Source organism: Propithecus coquereli, unplaced genomic scaffold, assembly GCF_000956105.1.
Source record: "Propithecus coquereli isolate 6110/MARCELLA unplaced genomic scaffold, Pcoq_1.0 Scaffold73, whole genome shotgun sequence".
Lineage (NCBI taxonomy): Eukaryota > Metazoa > Chordata > Mammalia > Primates > Indriidae > Propithecus > Propithecus coquereli.
In genome coordinates, this window is record NW_012153396.1 from 6,736,742 (window position 1) to 6,755,279 (window position 18,538).

An 18,538-nucleotide genomic window follows, 5' to 3' on the forward strand; every position below is an offset into this window, starting at 1 on the left:
GATAACATAAATTTATATTGCCAAATGCAATGCTGGCCATTTATTAAAATGAGCGTGATGAAATCTATTGTTACAATGGCGGGCAGGAAACAAGAAGGGGGTAGATATCGTACTTAGTGAAAGCAACGACATTGAATTGTATGACAAATTTCCTATTTCATTAGCTGGCCAGTTCAAAGAAACCTCTAAAGCCATATGAAAAGGTCATTGCAAATCTCACATTTTTGCTATTCTATTATGGAGAACTCAGTGAAAATCTTTTGAAATAGCCACTTCCCCTGTGGAAAATTTACCGAGTAAATGCAATATGTCTTCACTGGCAAAGGCAACCCATGAAGCTGCAACAAACTAGTTTATCATTTTTTGCACATTTTATTTTAGTTAGATGTAGCTTGGAGAAAATATTTTTAAAAGTATGAATAATAACACTGAGGGTGATTGGAATCTGTTTGGCTCTAAGCTGCTACCGCTGAAATTACCAACACTTCAAAATTCTCTCCTGCAATGGAAGATTGCTGGGCCCTTACGCGGTCTCTTTGGGAGCCATTAAAAAGGTCCAACAAAGTGACTATAATCAACAATAAGTTAGGGTATACCTTAAAATAACTAAAAGAGTGGAATTGGAATGTTCCTAACACAAAGAAATGTTAAATGCCTGGTGTGATGGATAGCCCAATTACCCTGATTTGATTAATTCACATTGTATGCCTGTATCAAAACATCACATGTATCTTATAAAGATATACAACTACTATGTACCCACAATAATTAAAAATAAAACATTTTTTAAAAAAAGATCCAATTAGACCTGCTTGGTTGGTGTCCATTTTGGCACCTCCTGGCCTTACTACTAAGGAGTAACCTTGCTACCTGCACCTCAAGGTCCTCCAATAAGAGTTGTGTCACCTTGTCAAACTCTAGCCAGGCTGGACTCTGGGGTTTCACTGGCTACAGCTCCCCATGCTGTTCTTGACAGGAGAAGGAAGGGACGTTTCTCCATCATTATTGTAATTATCAGTGACTTTCCTATGAGCTAAACTTAATGCTTTATTTTTCTCTACCCTTGGTGAACTGGGATTAACAGCTCCATTGTATGTGGCTCAGAAGATAGTTGATTATCACGACTAAAAGTATCTGTCCTACTAAAAGTCAGCTTTCAGAACTCACTTCAAGTACCTTGCCAGCCACTTTTCTGGATAAGTCCCTTTTGTCTCCTTATTTGTTTAGAGTCTTGAATCCTGTGTACCAGGTACTTCAACACCAGCCTTAACATTTTCCCTTTAGGTCATCTTCAAAACAACACAAACAGCATTGCTAGTGCCAGATTTTTGGAAATGGAAATCGTATTAGCTACCCCCTCACTCATCCCAACCTCAGAAATCATGCTGTATAGTAAGTCAGAACTTCCCAAGTGCAACATGAGCTTGCCATTAATCTCATAGGGACCAAAAACTGACTCTAATGATTTTTTAAAATTATAAATTGAAAAATTATAGTTGTATGTGCTTAGGGCTTACAAAGTAGGGTTATGATTCTTGAATACAATATGAAATGATGAAATCAAGCCAATTAACCTACTCATCACCTCAAATATTTGATGTTTTTGTGATAAGAACAATCAAGATCTACTCTTTCAGCTTTATTGAAATGTACAGTACTCAATTATTAGCTGCATTTACCACCCTCTGTAATAAATCTCAAAAGAAAAAAAATAATTAAACGCATCCCTCGTATCTACCTAAGTCTGTACCCTTTGATTATCATCTTCCCATCACCCCACTCCCCAGGCTCTGGTAACCACCATGCTTCTCTCTGTGTCTATGAGTTCAATTTTTTGAAATTCCACATATAAGTGAGAACATGTGGTATCTGTCTTTCTCTGTTTGCCGTATTTCATTTAGCATAATGTCCAATTCTGTCCATGTAGTCACACGGGACCCTGATTTTGACCTTCTTGTAAAACTTCAGAATTTTTTAAGCTGTTGGAAAAATATATCAAATATTTAGTTCCACTTCCTTCACTTTTGCCCTGTATCAGTTCCTGGAGTGAAATACTTCTCTTTTGTTTACTCTCCACACTCAAGCTCCAATTCAGACGTCTAATTTCTATATTATGATGATGATTATTAAAGGATAGATCTGTAGATGAATAGATGAATAGATAAATAGATATAGGTATATTTTATATAGTATAGGTATATTTGATACATATCTTGCTATAGCAAGCCTCTGCTAGGTACATACCGATAAATGGAATTTTAAGATTTGCCCTCTTTTCAAAGTGAGGCAGGTAAAACTCTTAAGCCTATAGCCCCCTCTACTGGGTGGATTTTCCTAGATTTATTATGCACACCTTAAGCAGAAGGTCTTTGTCAACCTTTGAGTGCTCTTAATCATGCCATAATTAATTCAAAATCCCATCCCCATTCTGATTTATACGATGCTACATGGTTTCAAGTTTCTAAAGCACATGCATTCTCTGTTTCTTAATAAGCTCCACCTTGACCCACTCTGAAGATTTACTGATGGGTCTGAAGTCCATGTTCACCATAAAGATATCTTTATTTATCTTTTTCCCTCTAGAACATCTGATGTCACTAGCTCATGAGATTCTTTGGTGCTAGGAGCTCATTAATTATTATTGGACATAATGTATTGGAAGCCTAGCATGCGTACTGTACTAGGATCTGTAGATACAGAGAAAGCTGTGGGGTATTTTGCTTGACATGTCTCCCTACTTGAGTTTTGTGTATGCTTTTATCTCAAAAGTAAAAAACAAACAACGATGGAACACATAGGGTGGATGACTTTTATAATTTGTTTTCTGAAACTATGGCCCCCAATTGTTTTTCCTTAAGAAGAGGACATGAAGTTCCCTAAGACTACTCCCAGACACTTACATCAAGAGTCTAACCCAACCAAAGTATTGAGAATGCTGTTCTTCTTTGAGACTCTAACTTGTTAGAACAATGTGGTTTATGCCAACTTTCCTAGGATGGAGAAGTAAAATTCTGTCTGTAGTCCTCACAGGTAAACATGAAATTCCCAAGCATGAGAGCACTGCCGTTCTGGGAGGCCTTTGAGCTATGAGACTTGGGGAATACCACCTCTAAAGAAGCTCTATTTACTTGGGGGTAGAAGGGTAGAAATGACAAGTGGAAATGAAAAGAAATAATCCATCTTAGGACCCTTGGGTAATATTAAATTAAAAAAATCAAAATTGTAGATAATGTGTGCTATCTGAACACAATTGTGCAATGACTTTAAGTAGGCAAAAGACACGCACAAGCATGGAAATTGTAACAATCACATAATATCAATTATGTCTTTCAGATGCTCCTAAGCAAAAATGGTCTCAGTCATCATTATCTATCGTCATCATTATAGTTGACATTTATTGGTCATTCATTATGTTTAAGTCTTCTCTAATTATGTTCCTTTGCAGGCAATAATCGAGTTGGAAATCAGCTTTGAGTGTTGAAGGTCTTACAGAGACAAAACCCAACTGCTTTAGATATTGGGGAGTAAATTCTGGTTATGTCATTAAGTTGATGACAGCACACAAGAAGATGCAAGCTCCTAATAAAAATACAGAGCTTGAGGTGGCTTTCAGCCCAGCTGCATGAGCTATGCAGAGAGTATTGTTTGAAATCTCTGAAAATAGGCAGGAAAAAGGCAATGTGTAGCATAAAAAGTTTGAGATAGAAACTTTTCCTTTCCTCTTCGCCTCCCTCCCTTGCTTCTTCCCTCCTTTCTTCTCTGCCTTCTTCCCTCCTTTCTTTCCTTCCTTCTTTCTTTCCTCACTTCCTCCCTGCACGTTTTCTCTTTGTTTCCAAGACACAGCTATTTAAAGTCTGTAGACCCTCTTTGTGATCTTCGGTTGGTACCTTGCATGGTTCTAGAGTGGGTGCTTCTTTAAACGCTATAGCATGAATCTGTTTGCTCTTAATTTGCTATGAACCAGGAGCCGTATCTGAAGGCAAAAAGCCTCCCTGCTAGGAACCCTTAAGAAATACGGTATATACAAAGAGACCAAGAATAAACTACTGTGAAGCTGGCCATGTAGGCAGCATCAGACAGATGGCATAAACATCTTTTTAAGAATTAGGGAATAATGTTAAAATATATTCTGAGTCAGGACAGGGGTGTTTCAATCTTTATCCTTTTCTAATTATTTTTCAAATTATATTTTCTTAAGTATGGCCACTTCCTTGGCATCATCCCAAAGAACATGAAAAACATACATTACACCTGTCAGGACCAAAATACCGAAGTAGTTCCCCACTTCCCTGCTAAGCCTGAGGCTTCTTATATAGGCTCCTAGTTCCCTCTGGTTCTTTTGCCTATTAAAGTCAATTTTCAGGAAGAGATTCAAAGGTAACTGTCATGAATGCAACAATGACAGAGAGCTGATAGTTAATATTTCTACTGTTACTTACATTTGCATTTTAACAGAACAATGATTTAAGCAAAGGGATTAGAAATTTTATCCTGGAATTTCAAGTCTTCCTGGAGAGTCTGTAGGGAATGTGTGTACTTGGAACATGGAATCTTTTCTGCCCTCTTTTCTCAACCATCCCCCTTCCCTACTGAATTCATATTATTTTGGTTGTCTATCAACAATGCGCACAAGTAAATATGAATCTTGGTTCAGCCGTTTGTTAGAAATATACTCTTGGACAAATATACTCTGAACTTTGCTCATCTGTAAAATTAGTAAGGACTAAATTAAGTCATACATAAGGTTTTATATCTGGCCCTATAATGTTCATCGTGCATGACAAGGATCTGTTTTCCAGAAACGAGTTGAATAATTCTACTCTCTACACTGCAGCCAAAATAAAACGATGTGAAAACCATTCATCCATACTTCTACCTTCGTGTACCAACAGTTTGCAACCCACCTTGCATTAACTATTATAAGAAATGCAAAGTGATTGAAATTTAGGATATTAGACATGACTTTAAATAATAACTGAAAGAGAAGGTCCTTATAATTAGAGTATCATTATTAAATTAGTATATCATTAAACTATAATTTTTATTAAAATATCATTTAAAGTGCTATTGATAGGGGGTATGATAGGAGCAAAAAAATAGTTGAGAAGTCAACAATGGATGGAGTTTTAAGGGGATACAATAAGAAAATGTCAATGACAGCAAAAGAGACCTGAGGACCCTGTGAGACGGTGAGCAGTAAGGACAGAGCAGACTTGTGTGTGACATGCCCAAATCATGTTTGGGCTTCCAAGTGGGAGGAAGCAGGCTGGGAGGCTATGCACGGTACTGAAGATAAGGACTTTCCCAATTCAGAGGACTGTGAGGACAGTGAAAGGATGGACATCTTTTTTCTACTTGCTCAGACTATTCCAAAGACTGATCTTCTGGGCACTTCTCTCTTGATATGTGCAAAGGCAAAACAGATTGACAGTGATGGCTTCACATTTCCGTCCGCAAACACATTTCTGTCACAAAGCACCCAATTGTTTTAATCCGGAATTTTTCTTCTTCTATTTTTTCCCCCAAGAATCCCAGCCAACTCACAGTGGTGAAGGCTCCCCCCTTGAGAAAGCCAGGAGGCAGGCCTTCCACACGCTTGCTCTTTCAGTTGACCTTTGTTAGAGATGACTTGACATTTTCTCTGTTTCCAGGCCCCAAATTAAGTCTAGGCCTGTCATCAGTCTATTTTCAAAATCATGTCATCTTATTTTTCTTGCATGAAACATACCAATGGAGGGTTTTCGTGGTAAAGTTCTCATTTCTAGCTTCTTTACTGTGCTCCTTCCTGCATGAGTGTGTTGGGGGGTGGGCATTAAGAAACTCTCAACAATTTGTATTATAGATAATTCAGTCATTGCAATTTGTAGTTTCTAATCTTTGGCATGCAAAGGAAAAGATAACATAGAACAAGTTCTTTTATCATGGCAGAGTTTGCATGGCTTGCAATATGCAGTTCACTAATTGCTTATTCAGGGAGTTGCTGGGGTAGGTTGGGGCAGGGGATAGACTGTAATGTTACTGTGCACTTTGCTGTAAGTGAAAACTAGAAAGGGGGGGTGATTAATATTTTTAGGGCAGTGTTATCAATTACTGTGCTCTCTTTTCCTTTGTAGATTATAGCCACAGTGTTTATGCCAAATTATTTCAAGAGACTATGTGTTATATATAATGAATGGTATCTCAGAATGAAGAGGAGCAGCATGGTATGAGAGGCTCTTTATGGGGACCAGAGCTACCATTTTCATTGTAAGAGGCTCCCACTTTCAGATAGAAGAAGTTTCCTCAAGAAGGCTGAACCTATCCAAAGTACTCTGGCTGGAAGTATTGTTTAGTTTGGAAGAGGTGCCCCCGGTAAATATACAAACAGATGCATGAGTCTCAGAGGTTTAGATCTGATCATTGATTAGGACCAGATCACTGGCTGGACCCTTAGCGGCAGTATGGAATGAACAATTGAGGTTTTGCTGGGCTAGGTTCTCCTCCATGCAAAAAATATCTTGATGCCTGAATTTGGAATTAGGAACTGAGAAAGATTGATGGCAACACAGTTTGTATTCTGCATCTCGTGTCTACAAAGAATTTCCTCAATTGACAATTTTCTGGAGTCCAGGGTAGTCCTGGGAAGTTAGAAGCAATTGCATTTTATTGCATTTTCTCTGAATTTTCTCTCTACAGTTTGTACAACGTTCTTTTATGTTTGGCTGGCTCTGGCTCCTCCCAGCTCTCCTCTAGGATTCTAGGGAGTTTGGAAAGTAGATGCTTACATCTTCCTAGTGTCCTGCTCATATTAGTGACATAGTAAATATTTATGAAATGAATGAATGAATATATAAATGACTTCTGGGTCATAAAGCTCTACTCACTGAATGTCCTTATTGAAATTACAGAAAGAATCATATGACTTTTGTACAGTTAACCAAGGTCTGCTGCCTCATTGACTCATTTGTTCATTTGACAAACGTGTATTAGGTAGCAGGAATAGTGAGAAAGTAGATTAACAGATGGTGATCTCTTTGCTATATGCAAGGCACATTTGAAAGGGACTTTGGAGTAAATGCAATGGAGAATAAAGAATGCTCTCTGTTTCTAAGCAGCCATAATCCGGTGAACTATACAAGGAGATAAACAAAGAATTAATAAGTGAGTTAATTATTCTAACAGAGGAGTGTCTGTGGTTCGCAGTCAGTAGAGATGAGTTTGGGAGGTTTGGGAAGGTGCTAAGAGTGGGTAAAATAAGAGCTTTAGTCTTGATCTTCAAAGGGAAGCTAACTTGGCAGAGATGGGGTTGGGGAAAAGGGAACAAAACGGGCAGACAGAGAGACGCAAGACATAATGTTCCATCCCATACCAAATGAATGAATGAATGAATATCTGCTTTGCATAGCACATTAACTTCCCAATGATCCTCTGCTGCACACGCACAGCCATCAGAGAATTCTTTTCAGGGTGTTTCCCTATTACAGCCATTTGGGGATGTAAGAAATTACATTCAACAGCCCGGAAAACTACCCCCAGAGCTTTCATTAACATCTGTATATCATCGCTGTTAGCTGGTAAATATCTCTATTCGTATCTCCAGTCATTCTGCCCCAGTTTTAATGCTGGCAAATAAAACTCAAGCACTCATCAGGAAACAAAATATTTACCCTGCACACTACCATAAACAAAGCTATTGGAATGGTGCACCATTTTAATAACCATTGTGTACGTGAATTTAATTAGATAAATGATGTATTTTATCCAGAATGGAAAGATGTACTGCTGGTAATTCCAGGAAATGTGGGGAGCAACTTCTGCAGCCAGGATCTCCCCACAATGAAGACTTCCCCTTCACAGTAAGGCAGCTGTCATCTGCTGATGCATTTGATTATTCTTTTTCCTTTCTTGCTACGCATTGGCTGTGCCTACTTTTAGATAATCTGGAAAAACTTGATCACTGTATGCAAGATCCCGAAGTGGGCCTGGAGGGTGATCCAGAGGAAAGAGGAGCTATGAGCCCTCAGTGTTCTTTTAACAGATACCATCTATTATACTATCCGCTGCTTCTGAAGCCACAGTGGACACTGAAGAATAATAAGATTATTTCTAAGTCATTTGAGGCTTTAATCTAGAGCTGAAGAAAAAGCTACAGTAGATCCATATTCATGCCATTACTATGATTCTGAGTATTCTGGCTAAGTGGGAATTTGAGGCTCTTCATGAAGAGTCCTGGCCACTCCAGCTTCTGCTTTTGTCTTTGAACCTCAATTTTTATTTCCTAAATAAGCCACATGGTTTCAAAAATTCATGCTTTTGTGCATGCTGGTCCCTCCTTGGCACACTCCTATGCATCCTGAATGCCAGGGACAGAGAAAAAACTGAGCCCCTTCCCCCACCCATATGGAGCAGTCTTCTGGCTACCGGTACACATGGTATATGAAGGCAGGGAACAGTGTCTGCCTTGTGTATTGTTCTAACTCCTGCACCCAGAACAGCTCCTGGCATAGAATACATGCTCAATAAGTATTTGTTGAATTAATGAACACTCAGTACTAAATTTCATCCAAATTATAGAAGTCTTAAGCTTGCTTTTGTGAATAAGCTGCCCTGCTCTTATTGGCTTGGCTTACATCATATTCAGAAGCATGCATGTTTGGTGGAGTTCTCCAAACACTCCCTGATTTATTCCCAGCTCCCCGATTTGTTAAGTGTGCACTGACTCAGGCAACTGAGCTCTACCCACCCCCACACACCTACCGCTGAGGTCCAGAAGGACTGCATTCCACACACCACCTGCCTTCTACTCTCTTCCCCACTCCCTTAGTTTTAAGCAATATTAGTGAGATGAAATGTTGCCACCTTCAGAATAAGCGAAGGTGCAAAGCCTCTGTATGACATGCAGAGGTCTTTCATCTGCAGCATAAAAAACAAGAACAAAAACTGGAAGTGAAAAGTACACGTCCTTCAGAGCAGGCACTCACTGAGTGTGTATTTGGCAAAGAGCAGCAAGGTGATGGACCACACAGGGCCTGCCACATACCTGGGTGGAGAATCGGAGGAAGGAAAGGAAGAAGGGAGGTCTGGGGCTGAAGGAAAGGATTTCTGGAAAAGGGGATGGGATAGAGCTAGGCTTAAAAGGAAAGGAAAGCCTCAGATCATAGAGAAAGTGTGAGGTTCTCTAGGTAGGGGCTAAGTCTGTGAGCAAACTCTGCAGACAGACAGGCACAGGGTGTTTCTAGGAGAGGGGCAGAGCACATGGTCCCTACTGCAAGGAAGGACGAGATGAAGTCAGAGGCAGAGACCAGAACTGGGAGGCTGTGAGTGCTGAAGTGAACAGTTTGAATTGTTCACAAACTAGAACTCGTTCTTGTTTCCTTTCTCAAGTCCCCAAACTCTATCTGAGAAAGACTCTCTCAGTTGTGCTGGGAAATGTTTCAGGATACAGACTCAGATAGCATACTCTCAGTTGCTTTTTCTCCAAGACCAAGTCTTTGCAGCATGCTTCCCCATTGGTCCCAGGAGGTTGGTATCCTCACTCATTTAGGGACAAACACCAGTAGTTGCTACGGGCAAAGGCTTCTCTTTATTAGCCAAAGCCAATTTCTGGTGCTGAGCACCTGCAGGCGACCTGTGCTTCTCGTGCGTTTGATTGCTTTTCTCCCAAGCTCAGAGATGACCTCGGCAGTTCTGGCCTGTATCCTGAGAAGAGTGATTGTATTTTAGACCCAGTTTTGATGAAAAGAGACAAGGAGATAGATTTTAATCATTCTGAAGTTACTGATAGGAAAATATCCTGGCTTCCACACTGAAATTCTGAGTGGGTACCAGCGTCTGAAGGATTCCCGTATGCTACTTCACCGCGGAGCTAAAAAGTTCATATTTTGAAATGCATTTCCAAATCTGTGGTGCTGCATGAAACATTATTAAGCATGTATTATTATCTCAGTAGATCTCAGTGGCGGTTTAAGTATCAGAAAATTTCACAGCATATATAATATTATCAAAATGAATCAATGCCTTAACCTCGAGGCTGATTCCTCAATTACTGGAACTACTGGTTGCTAATTGGACTGCTTTTTACACGCTGCTGTCCCTTTAGACTGTCCACGCTGGCCATGTGAATGCAACCAAGAAGCACAAATAAATTGAGCATGAACAATTAGACTATTCAGCTTTGGGTGATCTAAAGAGAAATGTGAAATACCATTACATGGCATAGTGATTTTGAATCTCTGGGCTGAGGCGTGACTCTGGCTTACTGAATCTCTTCGTCCTGCCAGGAGTGGAAGATGGGATTTTTAAAGACATGAAGCAATTCTAAAGCATCTGATGTTTTCAAATGGTAATGAAGAGTTTAGCCAAGATGCTTTACATAGCATCTAACAGAGCTATTATCAGCCTGTGATGATGCTCAGTGGGGCTGTCATTTCAAGCTGCTTTTTCTGGGCAGAGGGGATTTAGCTTTGAAAGCTGATGGAAGGATGCTAAGCTTCTGTCACTATCAGAGGTCTGACTTTCCACTCTAGTGTTGGCACGTGGCTCTAGCCAGAGAACCTCGTGTGATTAAACGTGGTTGGGAAGAGAAAAGACCACTCTCCTTTGCTCTCTCTTTGGCTTTAGCCTGAGACCAGTTTGCTGCCCTTTGGGGAGGAGATAAAATCCAAGCAGCAAAATAACTGAGCTCCAGTGAACAAAGAAATAAATCTGGCAGTTTTCCATGATCCTCTGAAGCAGAACAAATCAGGGATACTTTACAGACTAATAATCAAATGTGTCAATGGCTTTTACTCACCCACTATTACTAAGCCAACATTTTCTGGCAGGTCACAAAGCAACTGGGTGCTTACAGTATAATCCAGGCTGGGGGGAAAATAAAGTTGCATTGGTTATAGTTATGATTAACATACTAGGGATAAAGACAGATTTTGTTTTTGCTCTTTTCATCAGATTCCTAATGAAAATCCAGGGAAACCACAGTGTTTCCTGGGCCGTAGGTTAGTGGTACACACCTAAATGCTAACCAAACTTGAGTAGGTAAACGAATTAGGATTGAGCAGGATTTGTCAAACTCTAATATGCATAGGAATCACTTGGGATCTTGTTACCACTTGGATCCCTAGGCCTGTTCTCCAGAGATTCTGATTGGATGGTATGGGGTGGGGCCAGTGAATGTGCATTTCTAACAAACTTCCAGGTGATGCTGACCTGCTGGTCTGTGAGCTGTGCTGTGAGTAGCATTCGAAGGTGGACAGAGCTGGATGTTGCATTGAAGGATCTGCTTCACTCAAAAGAAGTGGAAGCTACTTAATTTCAGCCAATTTCTGTGTAAGGATGGAAGCCTGCTGTTGCAAACCATCTGTATTTTGGTGAAATTTTCAGTTGCAAGTAACTAATTTGCTATTTTTCCTGAAAATTCTGCTCGTGGAAAAGAAGACCCATCTAACAGATCGATGTGGTCAGTAGGCCACCTGTTTGAGATACTTTGTTATGTGTACTACAAGAAGGAAGGAGGCATTATTTAGGAGTGCTGTGAAATGAAGATTATAAAAGAATAAAAAACTGAGAAATTCTCAAAGTATGGAGAAAAATGTAAACTCTCACCATCTGATTTTCATACTTTAAATCTCTAAATGGCTCTTTCAAAAGCTCAGGTGGAACAAAATATGTCAGATTCTTTTCCAGAGAAAGAACATGACCATTCGTACCTTATGTGGCAAGGAGATTGTGCATTGGAGATTCCCTGTGTGTATCTCAATTAATTACTCTGAACTGAGACCTGGGCTTATGGGCATGAATGCTTCTACCGGGGATGTAGGCAAATAATGTTTTGTTTTGCTTTTTTTTCTGTGGAAAGCAAAGCCAATTAGTGCATCTGCACTGAATCAGGAAAATGTGAGTTGAAATGAGAGTGACATTCAGCAAAGATTTCTTTTCAAGTTCTATATCTCTAGGAAACCTCCATGCAGTGACCTTATACTTAGAATTCAGCTTTCAGCTGGCATATCCAGCATTAAAGGTGACAGGGAAAATAAAAGTCTTCCTTTCAAAGATTGTGTGTGCCTTTGGCAAAGGTTATAGATGTGATGTCTTCGAACATCCTTCTTCATGATGGCTCTGTCGGTGGGAATGGGCAGAGAAGAGAAGGAATCTTCAGTAAGCTAAAGCTGTTTTCAGGGTAATGACTGTCAAATCCCGTACCTCTTGAATGCAGAACAAATGTGCATTTCATATTCATATCTAAATATCTGGCTTGCTTACCATTGTGTTTCCTCTCTCTCCTACCCTGTCATATCTATATAGCCATAGGATTGAAAAATAAACAAACAAAAAAAGAAAACTGTGCGTTAAAAAAAAAAAAAAGGCAAAATACCCCAGCCTTCCTTACTGTAAGTCAGTAATTTTGAGATTGGAGGCAACTCATTAACTTTTGCTGGTCCTGGACTTTTCCCTTGACTCACCTTGATTTTTAGCCAGGGATAACATGTGCCTTTCCAGTCCATTGTTGCTGCCTGAAGGGATCCAGATGTCTCCAAACATGGCTGATTACAGGTCATTGTCATTATTTCCAGCAATTATTCATTCAGTACCCAGGGTGGGCGGGGAATGGAGATGTGGACGAGAAATGACATAAAAGTATATTCAGGTTTACAGTCCTTCAAATTGATTTGCTATGCACCAGTTGCTCAGGCCATTTCACGCTTTTGGAATATTCACAGTACTCTTATCTACCCACCATAACCACACTGACCAACTCGAACTGTACCTCCACCTTGAAGATCCCCACGGCTACCTGTGCTAATGTTCTTGTGTCTTTCAGTCGCTCAGTAGAACACATGTTAGACTAAGTCCATCGAAGGTTCCATTCCTGACGCTCCTGCTGTCAATGAGGTATGTGTCCCTGAGCATGTTCCACCACATTTGTCAGCATATTGCTGATCTGCTGTCAACTTGGCATCATTGCCAGCCTCTTCTACATTGTCCTCTGTATAGCAGGGGGAAATCTGGAACAATACTATCCAGAAAACTTTTTCCTATACGGTTCCAAGTTAGATTTTACTACATTTGTGAAATTTGAACATTGGATAAGGAGGGACTATTCTCTGGTGGTATTTGCAGGCAACAACACTGGCAGACACAAATGCTGCAACCATGCTCTAGGCTGCTTGGACAAGCACCCACAGAGGTGATGGTGACAGTGGAAATCTTTGGCAGCCTACCCTTGTGACTGCTGCTGTTTGCAGCTCCTTATGGACAAATGCTTTTAATTTCCTGCTTTAGTGCCACAGGTGATGGGATCCTATGTACAGGTTTCCTGATTTTGAAATTCCACTAGAGACTTCCCTGATTTTTATCCCCTCCTCCAGAAAAACACCCCAATAGTTGTGCAAGCCTCAAGTTCCTGTTTTAAAATATTTTTACTTCGAGTACTTGGAGGGTCTTTAGTTTTCTTGGCCAAACCCTGAAGGATACAAAGCCTCAATCTCTCATCAGCAAAACAGAGATTAAAAACATACCTACCAAATAAGGTTGTTGTGAGAACTCAATAAAATGATGAGTGAAAACTGCCTGGCATGACACCCAGCACTCGATGAGTACAAAATTCCTTCTGCATTTTATAGTGCAAAGCACTATAAGCACCTGGGCCAACACTCTAGCACTTGGTCCACGCAGCCCAATCTAATCATATCATGGCACTGAATAAATATTTATCGATAGAGTGATTCTTGAATCTGGCCTAGCTAATTTCTAGCACATCTGCTGCCATGTTTCATGTCATCAGTAAAGAGTCCTTGGGGGAGTTCTCCTACCACTCATTATAAGGCACCTTGATAATTTTAGGATTTGGCGCTAAATCATCCCAAATCAAGACTAATAATATAGTGTTGTCAGCAGAAGTTACATTTCACTGTCTTATCACCTTCCTTCTAAAATAAAATGCAGGTCATGACTGTCAACTTAACCTGTGCCCAGGTGAAGGCAGTAGGTACCAGAATTAGTTTCAAGGTTGAGGTGGCCTTTTGGGTGCCTGCAGGTATCATTCTATCATCCTATTCATTACTCAATAAGGAAAACAGTAGAAATAAATTGTTACTTTTTATTTCTATATGGAGTTAAGTGCAGTGATTCTTTTGTACTTCCCAGAAATATAACAGCTTTGATTTGAACTCACTTTTCCAAAGGGTCTGTATTTAGGGGTTTTTGATGGGGCATATTATATTTTCTGTGGTGTGGATTAGGAAACCAAGCAGACAAGTATGAGATACTGAGCAAGATGCCATCCTTGTTGGGAGAAGACATTTTGGCATATTTGCCTTTTAAACTAGGGTGAAGTCCCTCTGGATTAAGCTCTCTGAAGGAGGGCTAATCTTTATTTCCTGAAGTATGTGTGTTGTTTGGCCTTGATGCACTTTCCCCAGACACACATCATCTCTGGTCAGCAACATTCTATTTCTGCTATCCTTCAAGATAGCATGGTGTTTAAAACACAGTCTCTGGTGTCAGACTGACCTGGTTCAAATACTGTTTTTACCAGCTAATAGCTGTGAGACACTAGGCAAACAACTTAGCCTCTCTGTGCCTGGGTTTCCTCATCTGAAACAAAGAGGATGGGAAGGTAATAACTGCAACTGAGTCAAGGGGTTATTGAGAAGAATATAGAAGATATGTATGTAAAGTCTTGTACAGCATCTTCTACGTAATAATTTCTTAAGTGTTAGCTTATACTGTTATGGTAGGCAATACATAAATAAAATAGCTTAGAGTTTTGGGATACACTAGCTATATACTAGTAATTTTGTTAATCATGTAGGAAGATAAAATATGAGTAAATGAGCATCAGCTTTAACTTAACGTCACCAGCTGCCTTAGCTGCTAACAGGAGAGTCAGTTTATCCTTTGAGGCTTTGAAGCAAGGCATTGACTTCTCCTCTCCAGCTATGAAAGTCCTAGATGACATCTTCCTCCAACAGAAGGCTTTTTCATCTCCAATGAATATCTGTTGTCTGTGTCGTTCACTCATCTGCTGTTAAGCTCATTCGTCAATGATCTTAGCTAGATCTTCTGGATGACTTACTGCAGCTTCTACATCAGCACTTGCTGCTTCACCTTACATTTTTATGTTACGGAGATGGCTTCTTTCTTTAAATCTCATGAACCAACTTCTGCTAGCTTCAAACTTCTTCTCTAGCTTGCTCACCTCTCTCAGCCTTCACAGAGTTGAAGAGAGTTAGGGCCTTACTTTGGATTAGGCTTTGGCTTAAGGAAATATTATGTCTGGTTTGATTTTCCATTCAGACCACAATAAGCTGATGCTCATTTACCGTTCTGAAAATCCTAGGGCCTTTAAGAAGTATGCTAAATCTATGCTGCCCGTGCTCTATAAATGGAGCAACAAAGCCTGGGTGACAACATATTTGTTTACAGCATCATTTGCGGAATATTTTAAACCCACTGTTCAGAACTATTGCTCAGAAAAAAAGATTTATTTCAAAGTCTTACTGCACATTGCTACATACCTAGTCACCCAAGAGCTCTGGTGGAGATGAACAAGGAGATGAATGTTACTTCCATGCCTGCTGACACGACATCCGTTCTGCAGCCCATACACAAAAGAATAATTTTCACTTTCCAGTCTTATTATTTAAGAAATGCATTCCATAAGGCTTATAGCGGCCATAGACAGTGATTCCTCTGATGGATCTGGGTACAGTAAATTGAAAACCTTCTGCAAAGGATTCACCATCCTAGATGTCATCAAGAACATTCACTATTCATGGGAAGAGATCAAAATATCAACATGAACAGAAGTTTGGAAGGCTCACACTCACCCAACCCTCATGAATGACCTGGAGGGGTTCAAGACTTCATTGGAGGAAGTAACTGCAGATGTGGTGGAAATAGCAAGAGAGCTAGAATTGGCGCTGAAGCCTGAAGATGTGACTAAACCCTACAATCTCATGATACAATTTTAATGGATGAGGAGTTGCTTCTTATGGATGAGCAAAGAAAGTGTTTTCTTGAGATGCAATCTACTCCTAGTGAAGATGCTGTGAACATTGTTGAATCGACAACAAATAATTTAGAATATTACATAAACTTCGTTGATAAAGCAGTGGCAGTATTTGTGAGGATTGACTTTAATTTTGGAAAAAGTTCCACTGTGGGTAAAATGTTATTAAACAGCATCACAAGCTACAGAGGAGTCTTTCATGAAAAGAAGACTCAATCTATGCCACAAATGTTACTGTTTTCTTAGTTTAAGAAATTGCCATAGCCACCCAAATTTTCAGTAACCACCGTGCCTCCTATCGGTCAGCAGCAATCAACATCAAGGCAAGACTCTCCACCAGCAAAAAGATGACAACTAAGATGAAGGCTCAGACGGTGTTAGCATTTTTTAGCAACAAAGTATTTTTAATTAAGTATGTACATTTTTATAGGTATAATGCTACTGCATACTTAGACTACAGAATAGTGTAAAATAACATTTATATGCACTGGGAAAGCAAAACATTTGAGTGACTTGCTTTATTGCAAGATGCCCTTTATTGGCGCCGTCTGAAACTGAACCCACAATATCTTCAAGGTATGCCTGTATTCCGACACGGTAACTCACTTTACATTCAAGGGCTCTGCTCATCTGTGTATCTGACATTGATTGTTGGGAATACAATTATCAGCGTATATTAAGCGAATAGTGAGAAATTCAAAATGTTAGCATAGTTCACACAATATGGTACTTTTTCTTTGTTTTCATTATCTAGTCCTGTTTTATTAATAATGGTCTCTATATAAAGAATGTTAATCTTCATGGTGTTGTCTTCTGTTAGAAAGTTCGGTTCTAACTATTGATTAGTTGCGATATTTATGTTCACGTTTGTTTCAAGACAGCACTGAGGCATTATTCTCACGATGGCCTTACTCGAGGCACAGCTGCCAGTCATCGACGTGGATTAGACCACTCAGCGCTGAGGCAATTTGGGAGATGAAGTGCTTGCTTTGAGCAGCTGCTAGTGTGCTTGGCTGAGGCTAACACTCATTTTCCACTTTATGATACATCCATCCTCCACATTGTCGGACTCAAAGTCTTTATTAAAGTTGGATTACACATTGGTCCTACCTCTCCCTCCTCATCCCATGATCTGTGTATCTGCCCATTCCTATATCCTGGATCTCTGGGCTGCATGTCTGCCCACTGTTCCTTTGACTAGGCAAGTGAAGAAATCCGGAAATGGCTCCTATGGCCAGCTGACGAGTGGTCCCCAAGATGTCCACATCTTAATCTCTGTGATGTTACCTTACATGACAAATGGGACATGACATGCAGATGCAATTAAGTTAAAAATATTGAGACAGAGAGATTATTCTGGATTACATTAGTGGTCCTAGTGTAATCAGACATCCTCATAAGAGGGAGGTAGAAGAAGATTTGATTACAGAAGAGGAAATAGATGATATAATGATGGAAGAAAGAGGCTGGAGTGGTGTGAGGAAGGGGTAGGGCCAGGAAATGCAGCAGACAGCCTCCAGAAGTGAGGACGCTCCGAAAGAATCTAGCCCTGACAACACCTTGACTTTACCAAGTAAACCTGATGTCAGACTTCTGGCCTCCAGAACTGTAAGGGAATAAATCTGTGTTGTTTTGAACCACAAGTTTTGTGGTAATTTTTGCAGCAGCAGTGGGAAACCAATACAGTTCCTTTGTGGAACCACCCCTCCCATTCTACCCCCATGCAGTTCCAAGCTGTCAGAAAAGTATATTTATGGTTAATTTCCATCTGCTACCAACACCACATCTTTATTTTTCTCTACTTCATCATCTTCTGTTTTACGGCTGAGGAAACTGAGCTTTAGAAATCCAACGCATTTTTCTCAAGGAGTCTTGGTTAGAAAGTGACAGAGCATGCAGTAGAACCCCTCTCTCCAGGCTTCCAAAGCTGATGTCTTTGCAATTTGCTAAGCCCTTTCCCAAAATGTGAACTTCCCTTTCTCCCTTTGTGATGAACAGAAGGCAAGATGTCCCTCTTCTTTTGAGTGTGTATTTTACTGCATAAAATATTAACATATTATGACACTAATAATGATGAGCTGTTGACTTAGAAATGCTTGGAGCTGAGACTTCCTGGAACCTTTTAGTGCTCTACTCTCTATTGATTCTTGTGGATGGAAATAGAATCAGAGAGACAGAAATATCATCTCAAAAAATTCTTTCAGTATAGGTCCCTGGGAACTGGATCAGTAAAATAATCTTTCATGAGCTTTGGGTTGGTGGCATATTTTGGGGGCACCTTCTTATTAAGTGGACTTGTTTTTCTCTTTCTAGGCTTTCTGTTTCCATTTTAGGTAGAGTTCTCTTTCCTATTCTATCTCCTACATATGCAGCCCCAAAGTGATGTTGTTATGAATCTGATATTGGCATTGATGATGAAGACAATGATATCTGAAATTTATTAAATGCTTACCTTGTGCTAGATCCAGTGCTAAGTGTTCTTACGTGAACACTTTATCCTGATCCTTACAGTAACTCTTTGACTTAGGTACTTTTATGACTGTTCAGGAT